This window comes from Hordeum vulgare, chromosome 7H, assembly GCF_904849725.1.
Source record: "Hordeum vulgare subsp. vulgare chromosome 7H, MorexV3_pseudomolecules_assembly, whole genome shotgun sequence".
Lineage (NCBI taxonomy): Eukaryota > Viridiplantae > Streptophyta > Magnoliopsida > Poales > Poaceae > Hordeum > Hordeum vulgare.
This window is the reverse complement of record NC_058524.1, coordinates 18,316,799-18,325,145: the sequence shown is the minus strand read 5'-3', so window position 1 is coordinate 18,325,145 and position 8,347 is coordinate 18,316,799.

Here is an 8,347-nt window from a genome sequence, read left to right as displayed (position 1 = left end):
GCCGTAGCGGGTGGTTCATCTCCTAGCGCAGCATTAAGGACATAATCCTTCTTTCCAGCTTGTAAGATTAGCTTAAGATTACGACCCCAGTCTACAAAGTTGCTTCCATCATCTTTCAACTTAGCTTTCTCTAGGAACGTATTAAAATTCAGGATGACACTTGCGTGAGCCATGATCTACAACACAAATATATTCAAAGTGGACTTAGACTACGTTCAAGATAATTAGAGTTCAACTTAATCAAATTATATGCTAAACTCCCACTCAAAAAGTACATCTCTCTAGTCATTTGAGTGGTTCATGATCCACTTACACTATCCCAAGTCCGATCATCACGTGAGTTGAGTATAGTTTCAGTGGTAAGCATCCCTATGCTAATCATATCAACTATATGATTCATGATCGACCTTTCGGTCTCATGTGTTCCGAGGCCATGTCCGCACATGCTAGGCTCGTCAAGCTTAACCCGAGTGTTCCGCGTGCGCAACTGTTTTGCACCCGTTGTATGTGAACGTTGAGTCTATCACACCCGATCATCACGTGGTGTCTCGAAACGACGAACTGTAGCAACGGTGCACAGTCGGGGAGAACACAATTTCGTCTTGAAATTTTAGTGAGAGATCACCTCATAATGCTACCGTCGTTCTAAGCAAAATAAGGTGCATAAAAGGATCAACATCACATGCAATTCATCAGTGACATGATATGGCCATCATCACGTGCTTCTTGATCTCCATCACCAAAGCACCGGCACGATCTTCTTGTCACCGGCGCCACATCATGATCATCTATCAACGTGTTGCCATCGGGGTTGTCGTGCTACTTATGCTATTACTACTAAAGCTACATCTAGCAAAATAGTAAACGCATCTGCAAGCACAAATATGTTAGTATAAAGACAACCCTATGGCTCCTGCCGGTTGCCGTACCATCGACGTGCAAGTCGATATTTCTATTACAACATGATCATCTCATACATCCAATATATCACATCACATTATTGGCCATATCACATCACAATCATACCCTGCAAAAACAAGTTAGACGTTCTCTAATTTTGTTGTTGCATGTTTTACGTGGTGACCAAGGGTATCTCGTAGGATCGCATCTTACTTAGCAAACACCACAACGGAGATCTATGAGTTGCTATTTAACCTCATCCAAGGACCTCCTCGGTCAAATCCGATTCAACTAAAGTTGGAGAAACCGTCACTTGCCAGTCATCTTTGAGCAAAGGGGGTTACTCGTAACGATGAAACCAGTCTCTCGTAAGCGTATGAGTAATGTCGGTCCAAGCCGCTTCAATCCAACAATACCACGGAATCAAGAAAAGACTAAGGAGGGCAGCAAAACGCACATCACCGCCCACAAAACCTTTTGTGTTCTACTCGAGAAGACATCTACGCATGAACCTAGCTCTGATACCACTGTTGGGGAACGTCGCATGGGAAACAAAAAATTTCCTACGCGCACGAAGACCTATCATGGTGATGTCCATCTACGAGAGGGGATGAGTGATCTACGTACCCTTGTAGATCGTACATCAGAAGCGTTAGAGAACGCGGTTGATGTAGTGGAACGTCCTCACGTCCCTCGATCCGCCCCGCGAACAATCCCGCGATCAGTCCCACGATCTAGTACCGAACAGACGGCACCTCCGCGTTCAGCACACGTACAGCTCGACGATGATCTCGGCCTTCTTGATCCAGCAAGAGAGACGGAGAGGTAGAAGAGTTCTCCGACAGCGTGACGGCGCTCCGGAGGTTGGTGATGATCTTGTCTCAGCAGGGCTCCGCCCGAGCTCCGCAGAAACACGATCTAGAGGAAAAACTATGAAGGTATGTGGTCGGGCAGCCGTGAGAAAGTCGTCTCAAATCTGCCCTAAAAGCCCCATATATATAGGAGGAGGGAGGGGGACCTTGCCTTGGGGTCCAAGGGACTCCCAAGGGGTCGGCCGAGCCAAGGGGGGAGGACTCCCCCCCCAAACCGAGTTGGACTTGGTTTGGTGGGAGGAGTCCCCTTCCCTTCCCACTTCTTCCCTCTTTTTTTTTCTTTTCCTTTGATTTTCTTTTCTTGGCGCATAGGCCTCCTTGGGGCTGTCCCACCAGCCCACTAAGGGCTGGTGTGTCTCCCCAAAGCCTATGGGCTTCCCCGGGGTGGGTTGCCCCCCCCCCCCCCCCCGGTGAACTCCCGGAACCCATTCGTCATTCCCGGTACATTCCCGGTAACTCCGAAAACCTTCCGGTAATCAAATGAGGTCATCCTATATATCAATCTTCGTTTCCGGACCATTCCGGAAACCCTCGTGACGTCCGTGATCTCATCCGGGACTCCGAACAACATTCGGTAACCAACCATATAACTCAAATACGCATAAAACAACGTCAAACCTTAAGTGTGCAGACCCTGCGGGTTCGAGAACTATGTAGACATGGCCCGAGAGACTCCTCGGTCAATATCCAATAGCGGGACCTGGATGCCCATATTGGATCCTACATATTCTACGAAGATCTTATCGTTTGAACCTCAGTGCCAAGGATTCGTATAATCCCGTATGTCATTCCCTTTGTCCTTCGGTATGTTACTTGCCCGAGATTCGATCGTCAGTATCCGCATACCTATTTCAATCTCGTTTACCGGCAAGTCTCTTTACTCGTTCCGTAACACAAGATCCCGCAACTTACACTAAGTTACATTGCATGCAAGGCTTGTGTGTGATGTTGTATTACCGAGTGGGCCCCGAGATACCTCTCCGTCACACGGAGTGACAAATCCCAGTCTTGATCCATACTAACTCAACTAACACCTTCGGAGATACCTGTAGAGCATCTTTATAGTCACCCAGTTACGTTGCGACGTTTGATACACACAAAGCATTCCTCCGGTGTCAGTGAGTTATATGATCTCATGGTCATAGGAATAAATACTTGACACGCAGAAAACAGTAGCAACAAAATGACACGATCAACATGCTACGTCTATTAGTTTGGGTCTAGTCCATCACGTGATTCTCCCAATGACGTGATCCAGTTATCAAGCAACAACACCTTGTTCATAATCAGAAGACACTGACTATCATCGATCAACTGACTAGCCAACTAGAGGCATGCTAGGGACGGTGTTTTGTCTATGTATCCACACATGTAAATGAGTCTTCATTCAATACAATTATAGCATGGATAATAAACTATTATCTTGATACAGGAATTATAATAATAACTATACATTTATTATTGCCTCTAGGGCATAATTCCAACAACAACTCTTCCTTAAGTTTCCCGTTAAGGAACGCTATTTTGACGTCCATTTGCCAAATTTCATAATCATAAAAGGCGGCAATCGCTAACATGATTCGGACTGATTTCAGCTTTACTACGGGAGAGAAAGTCTCTTCGTAGTCAACTCCTTGAATTTGTCGAGAACCCTTTGGGACATGTCGAGCTTTATAAACAGTTACATTACCATTTGCATGAGTCTTCTTCTTGAAGATCCATTTATTTTCTATGGCTCGCCGGTCATCGGGCAAGTCCACCAAAGTCCATACTTTGTTCTCATACATGGATCCTATCTCGGATTTCATAGCTTCAAGCCATTTGTTGGAATCCGGGCCCGCCATCGCTTCTTCATAGTTTGAAGGTTCACCGTTGTCTAACAACATGATTTCCATCACAGGGGTGCCGTACCACTATGGTGCGGAGCGTGCCCTTGTGGACCTTCGCGGTTCAGCAATAACTTGATCCGAAGCTTCATGATTATCATCATTAACTTCCTCTTCAGTTGGTGTAGGCGCCACAGGAACAACTTCCCGCGCTGCGCTACTATCCTGTTCGAGAGGGGGTGTAATTACCTCATCAAGTTCTACCTTCCTCCCACTTACTTCTTTCGAGAGAAACTCTTTCTCTAGAAAGGATCCATTCTTGGCAACAAAGGTTTTACCTTCGGATCTAAGATAGAAGGTATACGCAATAGTTTCCTTAGGGTATCCTATGAATACGCATTTCTCCGCTTTGGGTTCGAGCTTTTCTGGTTGAAGTTTCTTCACATAAGCATCGCAGCCCCAAACTTTAAGAAACGACAACTTAGGTTTCTTGCCAAACCATAGTTCATACGGTGTCGTCTCAACGGATTTAGACGGTGCCCTATTTAAAGTGAATGTTGCAGCTTCTAATGCGTATCCCCAAAATGATAGCGGTAAGTCGGTAAGAGACATCATAGATCGTACCATATCTAATAAAGTGTGATTACGACGTTCAGACACTCCGTTGCGTTGCGGTGTGTGCCAGGCGGCGTCATTTGTGAAACGATTCCACACTTTCTTAGGTGTGTGCCAAACTCGTGACTCAAATATTCTCCTCCACGATCAGATCGTAGACACTTAATTTTTCTGTCACGTTGATTCTCGACCTCACTCTGAAATTCCTTGAACTTTTCAAATGTCTCAGATTTGTGCTTCATCAAGTAGATATACCCATACCTACTCAAATCATCGGTGAGAGTGAGAACATAACGATAGCCACCGCGAGCTTCAACGTTCATTGGACCACACACATCAGTATGTATTATTTCCAGTAAGTCGGTTGCTTTCTCCATTATTCCTGAGAATGGAGACTTAGTCATCTTGCCCATGAGGCACGGTTCGCATGTGTCAAATGATTCAAAGTCAAGAGACTCTAATAGTCCATCAGTATGGAGTTTCTTCATGCGCTTAACGCCGATATGACCAAGGCGGCAGTGCCACAAGTATGTGGGACTATCATTATCAACTTTACATCTTTTTATAGTGACACTATGAATATGTGTAACATCACGATCGAGATTCATCAAGAATAAACCATTCACCAGCGGAGCATGACCATAAAACATATCACTCATATAAATAGAACAACCATTATTCTCTGACTTAAATGAGTAGCCGTCTCGCATTAAGCAAGACCCTGATACAATGTTCATGCTTAAAGCTGGTACAAAATAACAATTATTAAGGTTTAAGACTAATCCCGATGGTAGATGTAGAGGTAGCGTGCCGACGGCGATCACATCGACCTTTGAACCATTCCCCACGCGCATCGTCACCTCGTCCTTGGCCAGTCTCCGCTTATTCCGCACTTCCTGCTTTGAGTTGCAAATATGAGCAATAGCACCAGTATCAAATACCGAGGAGCTACTACGAGCGCTCGTAAGGTACACATCAATAACATGTATATCACATATACCTTTAACGTTGCCGGCCTTCTTGTCCGCTAAGTATTTGGTGCAGTTCCGCTTCCAGTGACCCTTTCCCTTGCAATAGAAGCACTCAGTCTCAGGCTTGAGTCCATTCTTTTTCTTCTTCCCGGCATCTGGCTTACCGGGCGCGGCAACAGCTTTGCCGTCTTTCTTGAAGTTCTTCTTACTCTTGCCCTTCTTGAAACTAGTGGTCTTATTGACCATCAACACTTGATGCTCTTTCTTGATTTCTACTTCTACAGACTTGAGCATCGAGTACAACTCGGGAATGGTCTTCTCCATCCCTTGCATGTTGTAGTTAAGCACAAAGCCTTTGTAGCTTGGTGGGAGAGACTGGAGGATTCTGTCGATTATAGCATCATCCGGAAGTTCGACTCCAAGTGAAGTCAGACGACCGTGTAACCCAGACATTTTGAGTATGTGCTCACTGATAGAACTGTTCTCCTCCATCTTACAGCTAAAGAACTTGTCGGAGACTTCATATCTCTCGACACGGGCATGAGCTTGAAAAACTAGCTTCAGCTCTTGGAACATCTCATATGCTCCGTGTTGCTCAAAACGCCTTTGGAGCCCCGTTTTTAAATTGTATAACGTGCCACACCTAACCTGTCGTGGTAACGATTCCGACAATAGAAAGAGGGTAGGATAACGGAGCATGATCTATCAAGATGCACATGGGTGACACGGTGGTTTTAGCGAGTTCAGGCCTCTCACAGTGGAGATAACAACCCTACGTCTCGTGCTCCGGAGAGGCTTTGTTTTATCTGTCATGGACATGAGTTACAAGGTATAGAGAGAGAGCCAGAGCTCCAGGGAAGGAATGAGCCTGCTGGGGGAGAAGAAGAAGATGTCCCTTAGCTATGTCGAGGGGGGTGGCTTATATAGAGTGTGCCACCTCCTCACCTCTTATGTTACAAGTGTTGGAATTATGCCCTAGAGGCAATAATAAATGTATAGTTGTTATTATAATTCCTGTATCAAGATAATAGTTTATTATCCATGCTATAATTGTATTGAATGAAGACTCATTTACATGTGTGGATACATAGACAAAACACCGTCCCTAGCATGCCTCTAGTTGGCTAGCCAGTTGATCGATGATAGTCAGTGTCTTCTGATTATGAACAAGGTGTTGTTGCTTGATAACTGGATCACGTCATTAGGAGAATCACGTGATGGACTAGACCCAAACTAATAGACGTAGCATGTTGATCGTGTCATTTTGTTGCTACTGTTTTCTGCGTGTCAAGTATTTATTCCTATGACCATGAGATCATATAACTCACTGACACCGGAGGAATGCTTTGTGTGTATCAAACGTCACAACGTAACTGGGTGACTATAAAGATGCTCTACAGGTATCTCCGAAGGTGTTAGTTGAGTTAGTATGGATCAAGACTGGGATTTGTCACTCCGTGTGACGGAGAGGTATCTCGGGGCCCACTCGGTAATACAACATCACACACAAGCCTTGCAAGCAATGTAACTTAGTGTAAGTTGCGGGATCTTGTATTACGGAACGAGTAAAGAGACTTGCCGGTAAACGAGGTTGAAATAGGTATGCGGATACTGACGATCGAATCTCGGGCAAGTAACATACCGAAGGACAAAGGGAATGACATACGGGATTATACGAATCCTTGGCACTGAGGTTCAAACGATAAGATCTTCGTAGAATATGTAGGATCCAATATGGGCATCCAGGTCCCGCTATTGGATATTGACCGAGGAGTCTCTCGGGTCATGTCTACATAGTTCTCGAACCCGCAGGGTCTGCACACTTAAGGTTCGACGTTGTTTTATTCATATTTGAGTTATATGGTTGGTTACCGAATGTTGTTCGGAGTCCCGGATAAGATCACGGACGTCACGAGGGTTTCCGGAATGGTCCGGAAACGAAGATTGATATATAGGATGACCTCATTTGATTACCGGAAGGTTTTCGGAGTTACCGGGAATGTACCGGGAATGACGAATGGGTTCCGGGAGTTCACCGGAGGGGGGCAACCCACTCCGGGGAAGCCCATAGGTATTTGGGGGGTCACACCAGCCCTTAGTGGGCTGGTGGGACAGCCCACCAATCCCCTATGCGCCAAGAAAGAAAATATCAAAGGAAAGAAAAAAAAAAGGGAAAGGTGGGAAGGGGGAAGGACTCCCTCCCACCAAACCAAGTAGGACTCGGTTTGGGGGGGGGGGAGAGTCCTCCCCCCTGGCTCGGCCGACCCCTTGGGGTTCCCTTGGACCCCAAGGCAAGGTCCCCCTCCCTCCTCCTATATATATATGGGGCTTTTAGGGCAGATTTGAGACGACTTTCTCACGGCTGCCCGACCACATACCTCCATAGTTTTTCCTCTAGATCGTGTTTCTGCGGAGCTCGGGCGGAGCCCTGCTGAGACAAGATCATCACCAACCTCTGGAGCGCCGTCACGCTGCCGGAGAACTCTTCTACCTCTCCGTCTCTCTTGCTGGATCAAGAAGGCCGAGATCATCGTCGAGCTGTACGTGTGCTGAACGCGGAGGTGCCGTCCGTTCGGTACTAGATCGTGGGACTGATCGCGGGATTGTTCGCGGGGCGGATCGAGGGACGTGAGGACGTTCCACTACATCAACCGCGATCTCTAATCGGTTCTGCTGTACGATCTACAAGGGTACGTAGATCACTCATCCCCTCTCGTAGATGGACATCACCATGATAGGTCTTCGTGCGCGTAGGAAAATTTTTGTTTCCCATGCGACGTTCCCCAACAGTGGCATCATGAGCTAGGTTCATGCGTAGATGTCTTCTCGAGTAGAACACAAAAGGTTTTGTGGGCGGTGATGTGCGTTTTGCTGCCCTCCTTAGTCTTTTCTTGATTCCGCGGTATTGTTGGATTGAAGCGGCTTGGACCGACATTACTCGTACGCTTACGAGAGACTGGTTTCATCGTTACGAGTAACCCCCTTTGCTCAAAGATGACTGGCAAGTGACGGTTTCTCCAACTTTAGTTGAATCGGATTTGACCGAGGAGGTCCTTGGATGAGGTTAAATAGCAACTCATATATCTCCGTTGTGGTGTTTGCGTAAGTAAGATGCGATCCTACTAAATACCCTTGGTCACCACGTAAAACATGCAACAACAAA